A 20,916-nucleotide genomic window follows, 5' to 3' on the forward strand; every position below is an offset into this window, starting at 1 on the left:
AACAGGTTAGTGCCAGAAAATGATATAAAATGACTATAAAATGATTATAAAACATCCAAGATTGATAATATAACAACATGTAAAAATAAAAATTATAGATACATTGGAGACGTATGAGCAAGTCAAACAAGCGCAAGAGAGATACCGCCTATGAAGAAACAACCCGGCCGTGGAATGCAGAACTCCTCCGCCCGTTTTACAATTAGCTGTGTGCACGTATGTATCGCTGCCTTTTGTAATCATATGAAAACTATGGAGTCCCCGAACGATGCTTGAGGGCTGCCCTTTCCGACCAAGTTATTGTGTCTCACGCACTTGTGCAAATTTCTCTTAAACTAACCCCACCACCGGTTCGACTCGCTCGACCCGGGGGCTCGGGGGCTGGACGACTTGGTCACCACCCGCCGCCTTCCTTAGCAATTCTTGGCGTGTTGAGGTTGTCGCGGTCCTCCACTTCGCCCTATGCCACAGAACCGGCTTCGGCTGTCGGCTGGCAAGCAAAATGAGTCAAAGCACCAGCACGCTAAAATACTAAGTTAAGGTCCGCCGGATTGCCCAACCCGGCCCCGTCACCTTAAGTTTCCACACGACCGGCTGCTCACCAACCGGCTTCACCGGATTGCCGCCAGCCGGCCCAGTGGGTGTTTCGCTCACGCTCAACATTAGAAAAGCCCAAGTACTGCTCATCACTCTCAAAGGCCAAACTCCTCGTCACGGACCAGAGCCCAGCCATTCGACTCGCGGGGGGAGGGGGGAGGCCCAAGAAGGGAAGCAAGCAAGAAAATGGCTTAGAAAATAGAAAGCAGGGGCACAAACATTGACGAAATATTTACATCACAATTTAAAACAGGCCCAAGGCCAGAGTTCATTACACCCAAACACCCCCGGTGAGTGGGTGGTACTGCTACCGAACAGAAATTTCTACTAAGATAAATAGGGCAGTCTCAGGCATCCCTAGCGCCGGGTCGCGCAGCTGCCGGCTCCCCCTCGGTGGCCTCCGGGTTCACCGAGGCACCGATGTCTTCCTCCTTGGCGTCCCCATCACCGTAGATGCCCGTCTCCTCGGAGCTACCCTCTGGGTCATCCAGAAGCAGGCCGAAGTCGTCAACGGACATGACTCCACCATCGTATGTTCGTTCCGGCTGGAACTTGTCGTGGATGGCGAACCCGACGATGTAACTGGCCTGAGCGGTGATCCATCCGGCCTCCGCCTGCAGCTGGTGCTCCGCGCCGGCTCGATGGCCCATCAGCTTATCTAGTGCTAGATCCAGATGCCAATACATCACGAACCTGAGAGCCATCTCGGCACTGGCACGGGCGGCAAAAACACGCCACACGTGGAGCCAGTCCGGGCCCGCCTCCAACCACCGCGACAGCCGCATGAAGTTGTTCGGCGTAACGACGCCAGGCCAGAGGGCTGCCATCATCGCCACGCCGGCCTCAGAGAGCCGCCCCATTTGCTCGCCCAAGACTCACAGACGAGCTTCGGCGGCGGTCACGATCTCCACGAAGGTCCAGTCAACCCGCGGATCGGTCCCGGAGCCCACGACTCCCTGCAGATCTTGCTGGAAGCGGACAGCCTCCTCTCCCAGCTGGCGCATCTCCGGGAAGGTCTCTATCAAAAGGAAGAGCAAGACAAATCAGTCACCAAGGGAAAGAAGCCGACATTCCAACCCGGCAGAATCCAAAGAAAGCACTTACTGGAGAAGGATTCTTCTAGGTGCTGCGCCTCAAGCAACATACCGCGCCGCTCCCTCGCGATCGTACGGTCACGCTCCTAAAGCGTCTTCTCCAAGTCGGGACCTTGGAAAGGGCCACCTTTAGCTCGGCATCCTTGGCCTTGGCCACCTTCTCGGACTCCTTGTGGCGACGAGTCTCCGCCTGACGGGCCTCCTCCGCCGTGGTCCCCAGCGCCTTCAGGCGTTCCACCTCGGCCTGGAGCTTTCCCTTGTCGTCGGCCAACTTGTTGCGTTGCTGGCCGGTCTCAACAATGACCCGCTGGGCCTCCTCGGCCTTGGCCGCCTCCGCCTTGAGGCGGTCCACCTCGTCCTGAAGCCGGCTTTTGTCGCCCGCCAGCTGCTCCTGCCAATGGCCGGCTTCGTTGAGCGCCCACTGGGCCTCCTCGACCTTAGCCACCTCCACCTTGAGGCGGTCCACCTCGGCCTCGAGCCGGCTCTTGTCGCCCGCCAGCTGCTCCTGCAGTCGGCCAGCTTTGTCAAGTGCCCGCAGGGCTCCCGCCGCCTCCGCCTTCGCCCCCGACACCTTGGCTGCAGCAGCTGAACGATGAAGATTCAGAAACAAAGAATTACTTTAAGATTCGACCCAACTACTATGTAGTTGGCCCGAATCTCGGGGGCTACAACCAGTGGGTGTGCTAGTGCGCCCCTACTAAAAAGAGCACGCAAGAAAATAACCTGTGGCGACGCAGAGCTCCTCCTCCTTGGCGGCAAGCTGCTCCTTGAGCTGCCGGTGCTTCTCCCGGAGTCGGTTGAAGACACCGACCCGATAGGAGTCCAGTTGCTGCAAGGAACAATGATTAGCACTAGACAACATTTTAAGATTCAACCCAACTACTATGTAGTTGGCCCGAATCTCGGGGGCTACACCTAGTGGGTGCGCTATCGCGCACCCACTAAAAAAAGAAGCAGCAAGAAGGGAGAACTTATGAACACAGCGCGCTCCAGCTCCCGCGTCCGCTCCACCTCGGCCTGGGCGAAGGCCTGGAGGCTGTCTGTGCGCCCTCGAAGGAGCTGGCTCATGGCGGCCATTGCCGCCTCCTCTTGGGTCAGAGGCCTGAAGAAGACCTTGTTGGGCCTAGCCCGAGCCGGCTGTGACCCGACAGCCCGGCGGCCCTCTGACCTGGGCACCAGGGCGTACTCGCCACTGGCTGCCTCCTCCATGACCGGTGCCCTCTCTAGCGTTCTCTCCGGCACGACGACCGGAGTCGCTTGCGGTGCCCCAACCGTTGCCTCCCTCCGATGCCCCCTCCGGCGCCATCCATGCCGCCTCCTTCGACCTCCGCCCGCTCGACCACGTCGGTCCGCGTCATCCACGTCCACGACCTCCTGGTCGAGGTCCACCATGTCCGCATGACCACCTTGGCCGCGCTCCCCCTCCGACGGCGGCATGAAGACCGTCACCACTGGCTCCATCCCTGCCGGCATCTTGGGCCACGCCGGCTCCATGCCGGCCGCGCCCATGCCGCAGCGGTTCTGACCCAAGCCTGTGCCGACACCGCCTCCAGCTCCTCCTCGGACCTATTCCGGTCCCGCCAGGCCAGGCCCTCGGTGTTGGCCGGGTCCAGGCCGAGGTTCGGATCGGCCATCTCCTCGTCCCGGTCGATGGCGCTGGTCCGGGTCTTCTAGAACATGGCGCCCCTGCTGGACGCGGCATCCGCTGCCGCCAGCGCTAGGGAGATCGGCAACCTAAAGCCCGATGAAGTAAACACAAGAACTAAAGGAAGCCGCCCGACAACTCGGATCCGGTAGAAAGAGAACTTACCTGAGCACCATCGGGACGGTGGGTCTCGCCGGCGTCGCCTGTGGAGCGCCGTGCCTCCTCTTGGCGGGCGGCTTCACGCCAGCCGCCGGGTTTGCCGCGTGCTTCACGGCAGGGCCTCGGGGCGCCACGTTGTCCTTCCCGTGCGGCCGGCTTGCCGTCGCCCTACCCTGAGACGACCTCGCTCCAGCTGCATCGCCGCCTCCTCCACCCGGCGCCACTGCACTAGCAACTCACGTCAACAACCCCCGTGCAGCGTCACGCCTATCAACTCAAGGAATATAGAAGACAAACTTACCCGCGCGATGCCCTGCACCAGCATCGGCGTTCGCCTTCTCCACCACCTCATCGTGGGCCACGGTCTCCTCTGTGCCGGCCTGCACCACCTGCGTCGGCACCCAGTCATATGGGTGCCGGATGTCATTCGGAAGCACCTCCCGTGTCGCGTCGGTACAAACAAGAAGATGGGCGGCGGCAAAATACAGGGACCAGGGACTCACCATCGGTGCCGGGTTTGCCTGGCTGTAGGGGGATTTCCCTAACTCCCAATCCTCTTACAACCCGGCCTTGGAGATGTCGTTGACCCGGCGGGCGACCTAGTCCGCCCCTAGGCGCAGGTTCGACATCTGGTTGGGATCTTGCAGAACGGTCATCAGACGGATGATGTAGGTGCGTTGTTGCAGCGGCAGCACCCGGTGCTTAATGAAGGCAGAGATAAGGTCGGTGCCGGTGAGCCCGTCCCGCTCCTTCATTCCCGTCACGCGCTGGCACAAGTTGAGCACCTCCTACGACGGATTCCGAGGGAAATAGTTCCAGTTCTGCTTCCCCTGCAGCGTCGCGTCGATGAAGGGCGACAAGTTGATGCGGTCCGCGCCAAGGTTGCGGATGTAGAAGAAGGAGTTCTGCCATTTCTTGGCAGAATCCTCCAGCGGCATCTTGGGGCAGCCCCCGTTGGTCCGCTTGTAGATGACAGCGGCCCCGCAGGAGGACATCTCTCCGGCCTTCAGCCCCTGCTGCTTCAAGGAGAAGAAGCGCACCCAGAGGTCGATCAAGGGCTCGACCCCAGGTACCCCTCGCACAGGGTGACAAAGTTGGTAAGCTGCAAGATGGCGTTCGTGCCGAGATGATGGGGCTGGATCCCGAAGAACTCCAGGAAGGTACGGAATAAGTGACTCGCAGGGAGGCCGAACCCTCACTTGAAGTGTGAGTAGAAGACGACGCGCTCCGTCCCCTTCGGCCGCGGCTCCTACTCACCCTCTGGAAGGCGCACGGCGACCTCCATCTCCCTCGGCAAGCGCCTGGTGCGTGGAGGTATGCGATGTCCCCCATGGTGATGGAGGAGCCCATCCACGAGCCCGATGGAAGCGCCATCAAGGCGAAGCGAAGCGAAGGAAGAAAGAAAAGAGAAGAGTGCTGGTGAAGCTCTGCTCGAAGCAGCGGGCATCATAGTGCGCGACGACTGCAAGAAGTAGAATGAGGACAAAGAGGCGGGGGAGCGCGAGCGATAATGATTTCTTCCGCTCCCCTCCTCCCAATTTATAAGCCATGGCTCGAACGTGGGGAAGTGGGATCGTTTGCGCTCGCCCCTCCCTCTTCCCCGCAATAAGTGCGCGCGTGCGCGTGCAATAACTACCTCGAGAAGGACAACCGACTCGCAGATGCCGCAATAAATCCACGTGCATGGGCCGAGGGCAAGCGATGGTGGCCCCCAGCCCGTCGCCCTGTCCCGTCGCGCGTGTGGCCTGTCAGGCCCCTCCGGCTCCCGAGCGCCACGTGGCGCCCGTCCAGAGCCCGAAAGATAACCTCAAGATTCGGCGGACGCCTCGGTTTTCCGCCAACGCCGGGGTGCCGTGATCCAGCTTCTGGAAGCCAGCACACAGTGGGTGTTGTGGGACCCGGCGATCGTAACTTCGCCTTCTCAGGGGGAAACTGCGAAGGCCCTCCCGCTCGAAGATGGTGGACCTTCACAGCTTCGGGGACTACTGTCGGGGGGATGAACCCCAGGCAGGCAACAGAACCCGGATCCTTTTCAAAAACATTGGGGCCAACAACGCCCCTCAATCCGGCTCGCACTTGGCCGGATTGCTCAACCCGGCCAAGTCCCTCGACCCGGCCAAAATCCTCAACCCGGACACAACGGCTGGCGCAATACGGCCGAACCCGGCATGACCAAGACTTCTCCAACAAGCCATCCCTCTCTTGGCGTGTTCCTCAACCTGGCCACGGGCCAGCTCCTGTCCCATCCCGGCCGTATGATGGGACGAGTCTACATTCAAGGATGAGCGAGGCAACAGTGCTCCACCAACTCCTTTGGCCAGCCGAGGCATGGTAATAGTGCCCCACCTACCTTGCTGACCAGGGCCGACGTGGCTACAGTGCACCCATCATCACTACTGATGCCAACAATTGGCGACATGATAGTGCGCCACTGTAGCCGACTCGACCGGCCACTCTATGATGATCGACAAGACGGCAAACAGTTCCCCCTGGCGCACGGGGCCCGTGCCCGAAGAACCCGGCGGGTCCCGGCGCAGGATTCCTGGACAATGACAACCCGGACCCATGGCCTTGTAACAATACCATTGTATCCCTGGGGGGCTGACCTATAAAACCCCTAGGAGCCCTCATGCATACAGGCACGATGACGAGAACCATAGCGAACACCAGATCAACTAGACTAGCCACACACCAGAGAGGGAGCAGCCTAAGCCTTGGCCTGCCTTCCTTCTTTGTCCATACAACTCCAGGAGCAACTCTGTACTATTACATATAAATCACACTCGGCAGGACTAGGGGTGTTATCTCTCCGGAGAGCCCCGAACCTGGGTATGTCTTGCGTCCGTCGCTCGCTCATGCCGACCTCCCTCTGGAGCCCACCGGTGCCCTCGAGCCTCCTCCTCTCTTTAGCCATCCCTTGGCATCTGTCGTGTGCCCACCATGACATAATCCTTCAAAAGAGAAGAAAACTTGTTTTCCCTTTGTTTGGCAGGAAATCACAATTATGGAAGGAAACCAAGGAGGATTGCTATGCGTCAAATCAAATGCAGCAACTTCCATGTGGAGAGCCATGCCACCAGGTGCATCAGGGCAAAAGATGGCCTTTCATATGACCGCAAGCGCTCGTATCAATGGTCGTATGAGGCACTAGCAGCTCCACCACGTCTATACAAGACATTTTTGTGAAGGAACCCAGGGAGTGATGACTCACAAGTATATGGGATCTATCGTAGTCCTTTCAATAAGTAAGAGTGTCGAACCCAACAAGGAGCAGAAGGAAATGACAAGCGTTCTTTAGCAAGGTATTCTCTGCAAGCACTAAAATTATCGATAACAGATAGTTGTGTGATAAGAACTCGTAACAAGTAATAAGTAACAAAAGTATATAAGGTGCAGCAAGGTGGCCCAATCCTTTTTTAGCAAAGAACAAGCCTGGACGTACTCTTATATAAAGCAAAGCGCTCCCGATGACACATGGGAATTACTGTCAAGCTAGTTTTCATCATGCTCATATGATTTGCGTTTGTTACTTTGATAATTTGATACGTGGGTGGACCGGTGCTTGGGTGCTCTCCCCTTGGACAAGCCTTCCACTTATGATTAACCCCTCTCGCAAGCATCTGCAACTACGAAAGAAGAATTAAGATAAATCTAACCATAGCATGAAACATATGGATCCAAATCAGCCCCTTATGAAGCAACACATAAACTAGGGTTTAAGCTTTTCTCACTCTAGCAACCTATCATCTACTTATTACTTCCCAATGCCTTCCCCTAGGCCCAAACCATGGTGAAGTGTCATGTAGTCGACGTTCACATAGCACCATATAACCCATAAGTATAGGGGATTGCAATAGTTTTCGAGGGTAGAGTATTCAACCCAAATTTATAGATTCAACACAAGGGGAGCCAAAGAATATTTGCAAGTATTAGCAACTGAGTTGTCAATTCAATCACCTGGAGTTTAGTTATCTGCAGCAAAGTGATCAGTAGCACAGTAATATGATAGCTTTGATAGTAGTGGTAGCGCAATAGCAACGGTAATAGTGATAGTAATAGTTTTGCAGCAGTGACAATAGTAACAGCAGCAGTAGTAACTTAGCAAGATCAATATGTAGGAAAATCGTAGGCATTGGATCAGCGATTTGTTGGATGATATTCATCATGTGACAATTACAACCTAGGGCGATACAACACTAGCTCCAGTTCATAAATATAATGTAGGCATGTATTCAGTAAATAGTCATATGTGCTTATGGAAAGAACTTGCATGACATCTTTTGTCCTATCCTCCCGTGGCAGCGGGGTCCTATTGGAAACTAAGGATTATTAAGGCCTCCTTTTAATAGAGAACCGGAAAAAAGCATTAACACACGGTGAATACATGAACTCCTCAAACTACGGTCATCATTGGGAAGTGTCCCGACTATTGTCACTCTGGGCTTGCCGGATCATAACACGTAGTAGGTGACTATAACTTGCAAGAACGGATCTAGAATATAGATATAATGGTGATAACATAGACGGTTGAGATCTGAAATCATGGCACGTGGGCCCAAAGTTACAAGCATTAAGCATGGCAAATTCGTAGCAACATCAATCCCAAAACATAATGGATACTAGGGATCAAGCCCTAACAAAAATAACTCAATTACATGATGAATCTCATCCAACTCCTCACCGACCAGCGAGCCTACGAGGGAATTACTCATTCCCGGTGGGGAGCATCATGGAATTGGCAATGGAGAAGGGTTGGTGATGACAAAGATCGAATATCCCCCTCTCTGGAGCCCCAAACAGACTCCATGTCTGGCCTCCCGATGAAGAACAGGAGGTGGCAGCAGCTCCATCTCGTGAAACGTGATAATTGTTTTGCTCTCATTTCTTTATGGAAATATTTGATTTTATAGTGTTGGTTTCAGGGTCTGCAGGGCCACCAGGTGGTTCTTGGCTCCAGAAATTCTCTTTTATTGAATAAAATATCCTTGCAAAGTTTTGTTCCAATCCGAGAACTTTTATTTCTGCACAAAAACAACACCATGGTAGTTCTGCTAAAAACAGCGTCAGTCTGGGTTAGTTTCATTCAAATCATGCAAATTAGAGTCCAAAACAAGAGGAAAAGCATTAGGAAAAGTAGATACGACGGAGACGTATCAACTCCCCCAAGATTAAATCTTTTCTTGTCCCCAAGAAATTCAGTTCATAAACCATAAGTGCAAAAGAAAAACTTTTACGAACTCTTTTGCTCTTGTTTACATAAATAAGCTTAAGTAGCACCCAGGTTTTCAGCAAAGATCATGACTAACCATGTCAACAATAACTCTTAGAAATTATATTAACTCATATCAATGACATAATCAGCTAGCGAGCAATAATAAGATATTTCAAACGACAACACGTTATCAAAATAACCATGATATATTATGACAACAGTGGTATCTTGCTAGCCCCTTTTAAGACCGCAAAACATAAATGTAGAGCACCTCCAAAGTTCAAGCAGCGACCAAACATTTTAATTCATGGTAGAAATGTTCGGTCATGATGCACCCAACATTAGCTACACACAATGCATGAGCATGACAATAGTGCTCTCAGGTTGTGGCGCTTATTTGAGAAGGTGATGACACAACATAAAAGTAAATGGATAATCCCTTCACAGAGGGAAGCAGTGATTTGCAGCGGTGCCAGAGCTCAAGTTTTTAAGACAAAGGTAAATGAAATTTTGAGAAATGCACCATTCTTGTTTACTTCGCGACCATTATCGGTATCTTCCATGCTAAACACATTGGTGGAGGTTCCCAAGCAATAAAAGTAAAGGTTTACTCCCCCTCCACCAACAATCACACTCAACGGCTTTTCTGAAACAACGGGTGCCGTCCATACCAACAATAGTCCCGGGGGAGTTTTGTTTAATTATTTGCAATTTGAGTTCGGGACTGGGAATCCCTATTACCGCCCCTCTCATGCAAGGATGAATGTATAAACACTCATCATGAGAATAACCCGCTTAGCATGGAAGATATTGACTACCTCCTGTCGCTCTATGAACAATCCAGACACACAAAAAAGGATATTTATTTGAAGTTTTTAGAGGTGGCACATGCAAATTTACTTAGGACGACAGGGTAATACCGTATATAGGTAGGTATGGTGGACTCATCTGGAATAACTTGGGTTTCAGGTTTTTGATGCACAAGCAGAATTCCCACTTACTATAGGTGAAGGCTAGCAAATAGGTTGAGAAGCGGCCAGCTAGAGAGCAAAGACGGTCATGAACATGCATTATGCATAAGTAACATTGGATACTAGCATGATTAGGATATGAACACCATGAACATAAATATCATAGAGGCTATGTTGGTTTTGATCCAATACATGCATGAACATGTGCCAAGTCAAGCCACTCGAACATTCAGAGGAGGATACCATATCATCATACTACATCACAATCATTTTAACGCAATGCTGACATCCAAGATAAATCATTATTCACTCCTAGCTACTTATGCAATGCATGATAAACTATAATCTCTATTTGTCATTGCAAACATGTTTGATCATAATAGGCTAAATCATGGATAGTAGGTTAAACATATTTACAAAAACAGAACAGTCGAGTTCATACCCGTTTCTCTCTGCCAGCGCCAGTTCATCAAATATCATCATTATTGCCTTTCACTTGCATGACCGAACGATAAATAATAGTAGTGCAAGAGTGTCGTGGACTAAGCTAGAATCTGCAAACATTTTATTCAAAAGGGAAGACAAGGTAATATGCGCTCTTTGTTAGGTCAACAATAATGCATATGAGAGCCGGTCAACATTTTCATCGTGGTCTTCTCCTCGGTATGACTCAATAGAAAGAAAAAGAAATTCAGAGAAACACACTAAAATGTTTTTGGACTTTTTGGTTTTTCTGAAAGAAAGCAACTTAAAGAAAGAAAAACAAAAACGAGAAAAACTATTAACACGGGAAAGCTCCCAACAAACAAAAGAAGAACAAGGAAATCTTTTTCGGTTTTCTTTTTAGTGCTATAACAATTTAAACCAGGAAGGAAACCGAAAAGAAACAAGAAATATATTTTTGGATTTTCTCAAAGTTTTTCAAACACAAAGAAGAACGCGAGAAAAATAAATTTAGCATGGATAATACAATGAAAAAGTGTGGACACCGACAACGGGAATGAAATGTGAGAACATGAATGTAATGTTGGTGGGCATATATACTCCCCCAAGCTTAGGCTTTTGGCCTAACCTGGTAATCACCACTCAAAGAAACCATGGGGTCCTATGTTGAAATGCTGAGGAACAGGCACGTGAGGATTCCACTGCTGAGGCTCCGCCTGTGTCGCAGTCAGGTTGTTCCGGTAAGCGACAATGTCTTCAGGCATGATCTTGTATCCACCCTTGGCAATAGGAACAAACAAAGCAGGTGCAGGCAATGGAATAACATCACGAGTGTTCTCACTAAAAACCAGGTTATATGGAACATCCATAGTGGTGGTCTCGCTATCAATAAACTGGTGGTGTGCCATAGCTGCGCGATCTAGGTAAACCTTGGGCAATGGATAATCATGCTGACGTATCTGGACGTTAAAGTGAGTCGCCAAGCGAGTAGCATAAATGCCACCATGTATTTTACCCTTGGATCTATTAATGTGGAGGCGACGTGCCACAATAGCTCCCAAGCTATAAGTGTTGTCGTCGTAAAGTGCACAGCGTAAAACAACAAAGTCTAGGGCACTGAGTGCACCTATCTTCTCTCTAGCAAGCAGACACTTCACGATGAAAATGGCAAAATAATGCATAGTAGGAAAATGTAAGCTAGTGGTTGTGACACTCGACACCCCTCTCTCATCCCCCACTGTCAGAGTGTGGTGAAAACCATCAAACTCTACGGGCCTAGTCTCAGCTAAATCCTCGTTAGAAGGGATCATGCAAATATCACAAAATTCAGTAAGTGGTATCTGACGGGTTTCGCATATAAATTAAACTGCACCTTAGGGGGATTATTCCTAGGAAGGAAATGAAAAATTTGCACAAAGGAATTTAACACTACAAAAAAATACACTTCCGTGATGATACGTGTTTGTCACAGTAGGTCACGTTTTTTTCATGCATGTACATCCATGACAAATTTATGACAGAATCAAGATAGTCATACATGTGCTGTCGTAGAAGTGTTCCATGACATTACCAAAATTATCATCACGGAAGTGTCCACTTCCATGACGATAAATTGCACGTCATAGAAGTGCTTTCATCAAGGGTGACCGACATGTGGCATCCACCGTAACGGAACACCGTTAAGCTATCGGGTCGGGTTTTGGATCCGATAACCCGTTAACAGCCCCGACCAATGGGGATTTTCCACGTGTAAAATCATCATTGGCTGGAGGAAACACGTGTTGGCTCACCGTTGGGACAGATGTCATCCGCTCATTGGACCGAAGGCACCTATGATACGGCGACACGTGGCACGACCCAACAGAGGCCCATTCCTATGAAAAGCCCGGCCCGTTTTACATGGTCAAAAGGTGGCGGGCCGGCCCACGGAAAGCCTGTTAACGGCCTGTTCACATATAGCCCATTTATAGCCCGCTAACCCAGGGCCCGTTATGCCCTATCCGAATTAGGCCCAGTAGCGTCATCTAGGCCGTCCAATATGATTCAGCCCGTTTTGACTTCTGGCCCATGTGTGGCCCATGATTTCTTTTGGCCCATATGAGGACCTTTGTAACTCTTGGCCCATTAATAGCCCCTGGTGAAACTGGCCCGTAATGAATAGTGCATCACTTTATACCCATTAATGGCCCGTTATTCCATTGGGCCGTTTCCAGCCCAAGTTATCTTTTGGCCTTCTCAGGGCCCATTTATTCTTGGGCTCACTTGCAGCATTCGGTTACATATGGCCCGTTACTGTCATTTTATGCTTGTGGGCCAAATTCAGCCCGTCGTTACAGTCGGCCCGTTTGTGGACCGTTAATATGTTGGGCCGTTTTCACGTCAAAAAAACCGTTGGGTTGTTTTCATAGAGTTATCAAATACTGCCTATTAACGGCCCGTTATGGTCCACGGATAGTACGTCACATGATCGGCGAAATGATGATACGCCCCATAGAAGGCCCATGGATCCTACGGCCCGTATGAGGCCCATGGATGGTACGGCCCGTAGAAGGCCCATGGATCATACGACCCGTAGAAGGCCCATGGACCCTACGACCCATAGAAGGCCCATTGATCCCTAAGGCCCGTATAAAAGGCCGATGGATCCTACGGCCCATATAGAAGGCCAATGGTCCTACAGCCGAACAAAGGCCCATGGATCATACGGCCTGCAGGAGGCCCATGGTTACAATAGTACGTGTGTTGCCATGATTATTTTGGCCTAGTTACCAAAAATAGGCTATTGTGGCCACTAGAAAAACACAGAAAAAGAACTGCAGTGACTACAAGCAAACAACTAAACAAGACAATAAGGAAATAAATAAGCAAGCAATTAAGTCCTATTACCGCTATTACACATATTACATCCACTGGGCATCAAAGTTCGCCACCAGTGCAAATATAGGGAACAAAGCAGCATATTACATACACTGGCCGTCAAAATTGGCCACCAGTGCAAATAAATGCGGTAGCAAAACAAGAGCATAACTGAAACAACTTCAGAAGAGCTCAAGAAACGTTATCATGGGTATCCACCATGCTGGCAATAAGCTTAGCAAGCTGATTAGCTTTGTCCTGTTTGGCGCTACAATCCTCCAACGCTTGCTGTTGCACCAGAAAGTATGCATCTGAATGCTCCAGGGACTTCTGCAGTCCTTCCGCTTCTTGTCGCAGCACAGTTGATCGATGTCTTTCAGCTTGTAGTTGAGACTCAAGAAACTGAACTGATTCAGACAGTGAGTTTGAATAGCTTGTGCAAGCGGTAGTGGCTAATAACTCAAACACTAAACCAAGACAGGACTTTGGGGTTGTCTCGCTGTCTTCAAGATAGTCTTCCTTAGCTGTTTTATCAGCTTTGTTGGAGACCAACAAGGATGTGTCACTATCCTAAACCTTATCTGCATTACTTCCTTTACCATTGCTTAATAAGGCACTCTTCCCCAATATTCTGTCAGCATTCTAAAAGAAGAAACAAGCAGACACATAACAAGTTTAGCATGTACTAGTATATGAAACTCATTTCGGTGAACCAGTTCATTAGTAAGGTGGACAGGATTAAACTACCAAGTCTTCTATTGCCAAGTACTAGTACATAATAAAAACATGAAACAAACATATATCTATTTCCTATGGTCACTGCATTGTCTTGCCAAATCAAAATAGAGACACGGTTCAAATCATATCAGTTCAAGACAAAGCAGTAGTGAAAGAATACAATGCGTGGGAAACTACACGGCACAACAAGATTTCAGATGGGTACAACGGGTCTACATGTACAACAACACTATTGGCTCTGTTGTGATGCTAGTAATGTGCATGATATGAAAGTCAACTATATACACAATTGAAATTGAAATCAAAAGAGCTATTGATAAGAGCAAACCTGTTAAAGAAACATGCATGAACATACCTGTTGTGCCATTGGAGTTTCGATTGGATCCTTCAATTTAAAAATAAGTTTGTATCAGTAAATACAGTGATACAAGAGCAAAGCAATCATAGTTAAAAAGGCACGCCTAAGCGAGCGCTTAAGCGCGCCTAGGCTCTAGGCGTTGGCAAAATGCATTGCGCATAACTACGCTTAATCTGTGCTTAACTGCGCATAAGCATGCACTTTGGTCAGTAAAGTGCAAGGCGGTGGCAAAACGCACAATTAACGCCTAGCGCTTTTTTGAACTATGATAGCAATGGAATCTTAAACTAGAACAGTTATTCTTCAGGTTTAGGCACTTGTTCTACATGAACAGAGTACAGTAAGACGCAAGAATATAATACTTAAAAATAGAAAATGAGCTCATAGACCTTACCACATTCTTGGTTCGGGACCAGTACAGAACAAGGCATTCCCAGTCATCATCCAGTAAATGTGTCTCAGGAGAACGTAAGGGAATTTGATGAGTTTCTTTGCCGGTGAAGTATGTTTTCTTCAGGTAATTCCGATACTGCCACCAAGCATTCTTGAATATAGCAGAGGTATTAGCACAAGTTACCTCATCCTGAGTTTCCAAATCGGTCCTTCTCTATAGAGAAAAATGGGAAAATTTGCTGTATTATAACCATCATGGAGGTAGGATGTATGGGACGAAGCAAAGTAATTGCCATGAATAACATTACTTACACATAACTCCTGGACAAACACCTTCAACTGGCATTTTCCTTCATCTTCAGTATAATATTTCCAAGACGGGAAGATACACACATACGATTTAACAACATCAAATGCGATAGATGCTAAACTACGACTGGCTGGTTATGCTTCCTCCACAGGAATAGGCGTACTAACTGGTGGAGTTGGGGTTCGCCGTGATAGTACTGGCCCTTTGGGCACTGGAGCTGCCTTACTAACTGCTCTTGTTTGGGAGCTCTGTGGTGGAGATGGTGATGTGTCAACAGGAACTGGGTTACTATCGGCTGGGGTTGGGGTTAGATTGGGTGAAGCTGGTTCTCTGTCCATCGCAGTAGGGGTACAATCTACGAGAGTTTGGGTTATGTGTGGTAGGGCTGGTTCTTGTGCATGTACAACTGGGGTGCTATCTCCACCAAGAGGTAGCACTGTTTTATTTGAAGACCGTGTTTTTATTCCGCTAGATACTGGCATCACCCGCTCCAATTCAAATGGCTGATAAACAGGAAACGTAGTTGAATGTACAGACATTGTATGAGAGATAGATGCAATAGATAGTGTGGAAAAAAGAGGGCATGAAATAGTTGACATGTATATTATTTAACTAAAACAGATAGCATGACATAATTTCACATATATGATGTCTATCTAAACTGGATAGCATAGCATAACATAATTCAAAGATATGATGAATAACTAAACATGATCGCATGACATAATTCACCTACATGTTATCTAGGTAATCAAGATCGCATCATTTAATTCACATATGTGATTTATATGCTAAACAGAGGGCATTCGATATGATGTATGAACTAAGAACATGGTGTTGAATATTGTGTATATGATGTCTAAACTATGCAATGCAAGACACCGTATGCATGATATGAGCAGTATAATCATGCCAAGTTAGAGCATACACCTCAGTAGGGGAATAGGACTGGTCATCTGTCTCTGAATCCATCTCTGAGGAGCTATAGGGACCCAACAAGAGATCTGCTTCGACAGGTAGCACTGTCTGCTCTGAAGGCCTTGTTTTCACTCCAGATTTTTCCATCTCCCACCCAAATGGCTGATTCACAGGAAGAGTAGTTTAATGTACAAACATTGTCGACAAATGGAAATGTAATGAAGAAAAGGATGGGCAAGATATCATTCAAATATATTATGCCTGGTTAAACAGGATGGCATTGCACATTTCACATATATTATGGCTGGCTAAAAGACATGAGACTGCATAATTCCCATATATGATATAGAAACTAAACAGGTGGCATTACAGAACATGTCTAAACTAAGGAGATGACATATATGATGTCAAAAGTAGGCACTGCAAGGCAACATATGCATGATATGACTAACATCATCATGCCAAGGTAGAGCAAACACCTTGGGGGGTAAATAGGAGTGGTCACCGGCGTCTGAATCCGCCTCAGAACAGATATCTTCCTCTGGATTACAATCTGGAGAGGGGTGGGGAGGGTTTGCCATTGAACCCACCATGGAGCGATGTCTGCATGACATTGTATTGCCGCGCAAAACTCTTCTCTTTTTCTCTACATGTTCAGCATGACTGTGTACAATATCTGACATGCATACGAAAAAATATGGTGAGATTATGTAAGGAGAGCATGCAGAAATTTAGAGTGATGGTAACAACCAGTGGATGGATCCAAAAATAATAATAGCAGGCTGATGATTGCTTTAAATTAATAAAAAGACAGATGATGATTGCTTTACTATGTGTTTCCCACCCAAGATGAACAACATAGGCATACCCTAGGTGAACCAGATATTAGACAGACATACTATTCATTGCTGCCTCGATATGTGCCCCACAACTAATTTAGAACTCAAGTTTGAACATTAATTTGGACCTGAGTTGGGAGTCCAAGAGCTGAACAAGACGATAAAGTAGAAGGTAAGTTTTAGCAATGCATAACATAAGCAGAAACAAAAGAGTGCGACCTCTCTTGTGGACCCGTGTACTCCTCAGGTTCATCTGCCGAGTCGATGATGGTGATGCCATTGGGGTGGGTGCCAGTGGCAGGGAAGGAGATCTGAGGCGGCGAAAGACGGTCAGGAGTCGTGATGTCTGGTTTGGTGGATGCTTCTGTCGATGGAGCAGCTCGGGTGAGGTGGACTACGTCGTGGCAGGAGCAAGACAAACCACACAAAGTTCCCTTCGACACGTACCTGTAACTGAAGTAATTCTGTAAGGGTTCATTTGGCTTGCATGATTCTTAAAACGCAGGGATAGGAAAAACACCGGAATAGGATAGGAAAATGCACATGGTAAACAGAGCATTTGTAAACACAGGATTTCTGTCAACTTGGGTGTTTGGTTTACAGGAATTGGAAGAGCAGAGGAATGCAAAGAAACATGGCCAAAATAAAGAGAAACCATATGAAAGCGTGTACAGTTAGAATGTTATTCTGGCACTAATGCACTTGGTCTTGTTTTCATGCATAGGATTTTGAAAAGTAGGTCCAGGTGGATGTTTTGCTTCATTCCTTTCAACAAAATGCATGAATAATTGAATAGTAGAGTGCCGTTGGAAAATTCCCTATTGCTATGTTTTTCCGTTGAACCAAAATAGCCCTAATGGATCGACGTGAATGTATAGTAATAAGTGATGCAACAAGTGTACAACCTCTTTGCTGTAGCCATGTCGACCTCAGCATCATTGGGTTGGTCGCTAAAGCAGTTGAGGCAGAGGTGGCTGTCGGAGGTGTGGAGGAAGATCTGAGGAATCTATAGACGGCGTCCAGAGCATTGCTCTATTGTGATGGATCGTTCTGTCGTTGGAGCAGCTCCGGTGAGCCGTAAGACGTCAAGGCTGAAGCAGCACAAGACAAACATCATCAATCTCAAGTGGGATTCTAATAGCATCTCCAATAGATGATGTAAAATGGATGTAAAATTAACATCACCAAAAACCACCTGACTACAACAGATGAGGTAAAAACTGTTGACTCTGAACTTAACTGTCGAAACTGAAATTTACTGTGGAATCTGAATGCTACTGTCGAAACTGAACGCAATGGTAGCAGAGAGGCACTTGACATGTAGTTTAGGGAGGGCCTACAGTTCATCTTCAACCTGCACCCCCCTGAGCCGCCAGCCACCACCGGCCAAACCGCCGGCCCCAGCGTCGCCTCGCCGCCCCGAAACAACTCGCCACCGCCGCCCCGACCAGCCCTCTAGGCCCCCGCCCCCCCACCTTGAACCCTAAGATAGATAGTGGGGTACCTCTCCGGCGAGCCCCCGTCCCCGCTGCGGGTGGTTCTTCCTTAACTCCGGCGAGCCCCCCCATCCCCCCAACCCCTGAAAATCGACTGACCCAAAAGTCGATTCAGTCAACTGAAGTGTGGCTTAATCGGAGTAGAGCAGCAGCACGAGCGAGGACGAGAGCAGCAGCAGCAGCTGGGCGAGCAAGCAATCAAGCAAGAGCCGGAGCAGCAACAGCAGCGCGAGCGAGCGAGCGAGAGCTGGAGCAGCAGCAGCAGATCCGACTGGTATGGATGCCACCGCCGAAGGGGCCTCGCACTGGGGGAGAGCCGCCGTGGAGATGTCGCCCGCGGCGCTGGCTTCAAGATAGCCGCTCCATGGGGGTGCGAGATGGAGCACCGTCGGCGCTGGGAGGTTGAGTTAAGGAGAAGGTGCAATGCGATGAGTGTACAACCTCTTTGGTGGCGCCGAGTAGGCCTCGGCTTCGTCCGAGGAGTCGGTGAGGATGTTGCGGTTCCGGTGGAGCAGGTTAAGGCGGCGCTATGGGGATGGAGCAGCCGCGATAGACGAGGCGATCGTCGGAGCAGCTCCTTGGAGGTGGAGGACGGGGCGGCTGAACCGGCTGGACGACGAGATGGACGACGGATCCTCATCTGGGGAGGTGGACGAGGGATGTCGAGCTGTTGTGGTGGATGACGCCGTCGGGGAAGAGGCTCCGGCTGGGCAGCGGTGACGTAGCGGACGGAGGAGGATGGGTTTCGCAGCTGGAGCGGAGAGGTTATGGCGGCCTGGGATTTCGAATGGCGAAAAGGGGGCGATGGGAGGGGGTGAAGCACGACTTAGGGACGCGCTTGTCCAAAATGTAGGGTGTGTTACAAACGTACCCCCACCAATTTGAACTAGCGGCCCTTTTGGCTCAGGGTTAGAAGGGGGATTTCGCGTGTCGGGATTTGGCAGCTGGAGGGAGTTTTCGCGCGCGTTGTAGTTTCGGGATAGCAAGGTGCGGGTTGTGAAGGCGCCAGTTTTGGGAGCACGATATCTGAATTTTCGGGATATAACAAGACGCGGGTTGAATTTTAGGGACAAGCCTAACATGTAGTAATATTGTACTTGTACGTACCAAATCAATTCGCACTTCCCTCAACCAAAAAGAAAACAAAAAAGATAAAACTATTCACACCACACAAAGAGAGAGTCTTGCCCCGTTTTACTATACAAATGCTATTCAAAGCTACTCCCTCCTTCCATCTATATAAGGCCTAATGCGTTTTTCGATGCTAACTTTGACCAAATATTAGAGCAATGATATATGACATGCAACTTACACAAAGCACACCGTTAACTTCGTCTGTGAAAGGTTCTTTCAATGATATAATTTTCACATTGTGCATGTCATGTACTATTAATCTTGTCAATAGTCAAAGGCGGTCTTAAAAACCTCATTACGCCCTATATAGATGGAAGGAGGGAGTATGAATCCATGTTATGTCCGATTAAATTTTTTTCGCTTGTTGTATAATGCATGTAACCTAGTCATAGCAACATTTTAGTGCATTCCAAATGTCTATACTACTGCTGCAATTCGAACTAAATTTGAATTCGTTTCTCTATTTCGATAAGAATCTACAATCATGATTGTTGCCAACTTCAACCATCATTCGTGTATTACCTTAATAACACACCACATGATTACTATAGAGATAAATATGAACTATGTGTACTACATGAACTCGAATTCTATTTTTTGAATACACTTGATGTTGATTCCAAATAATAGTACATTTGATGTACTAACTATATATTCATAATCTAAACCATGTTCCATACGTACACCGTGTTTATCACACGAAGTATAGTGCCCCGCCCCCTACATTATGACAAGTATTTAGACCTGAGTTGCAATAGCTACACATTAGCCCAAATTATAATCAATGTTCTACATTATGATATCTTCTTCAAGTATCCGTATCCACCTTTTTATAATGAATTATGATCTTTGTTCGTCTTTTACACCTTCACGATCCTCTTCTATTTGTAGCTAGCTAGCGCTAACTTTCTATCATGCATGCACACGCCCGCCCCCCTCACACACCCTTAGCGTCCCTCCATAGCGCATGTTCATTATTTCTCTTTAGGTCGTCCACCAGCGGTGTGTGTAGGCCCCCGGCTCCTTCTTTCTGGCACACACCGGTCGATATACCTCTCTAGCCAAGTGTGCCTACAACAAACACATATATACTTCCTCTCTTCTCTTCTCACCATCCATGCCCCCATATGTCCAATACGATTCTACACAGGTGCACACTCCCGCCCCTCTTTTCATTAATCACATGCTCGCACGCTCCTCCCCCCTCGACATGGTAGGCCTCTCGCACCACCTCCTAGCCACACCCTCTCCCATGTCTGCCTCTCCGGACCTTATTTGCTTCTAACACATGCAGGTGTGTATATGAACTGATTTCCCTACATATAGCCAGGTCGACTATAATTCATTTTCACCAAGCACCGATACACTTACCTCACTAGTTATGTCTCTCCTTTTCTCGGACACACGACGGTTGATCTTCCTTTGTAGTTACGCATGCTTACCACAACCATATCTTCTCCCCTCATCATCCTTGAATACCTCCCGACCCGTCTCTCACACGCATGTGCATAGACAGATAGACATCCCCCGCCCTCTCTTATTGATATTGCACTCATACCCTCCGTTTGTCTAGCAGGCCTCTCCCACATTTGTGAGACTCCACTCCACCACCAACCCTCCGACGCTCTACCTTTGTCTTTTTCCCAACCTTATTCCTCTGCTACACATATACATGGATGTCGATCGATCTCCCTCAATACATAGCTAGGTCTCTCTCCTTCCCCACACATACACTAGTCGACCGGTCTCTAC

Source organism: Triticum aestivum, chromosome 1B, assembly GCF_018294505.1.
Source record: "Triticum aestivum cultivar Chinese Spring chromosome 1B, IWGSC CS RefSeq v2.1, whole genome shotgun sequence".
Taxonomy (NCBI): Eukaryota; Viridiplantae; Streptophyta; class Magnoliopsida; order Poales; family Poaceae; genus Triticum; species Triticum aestivum.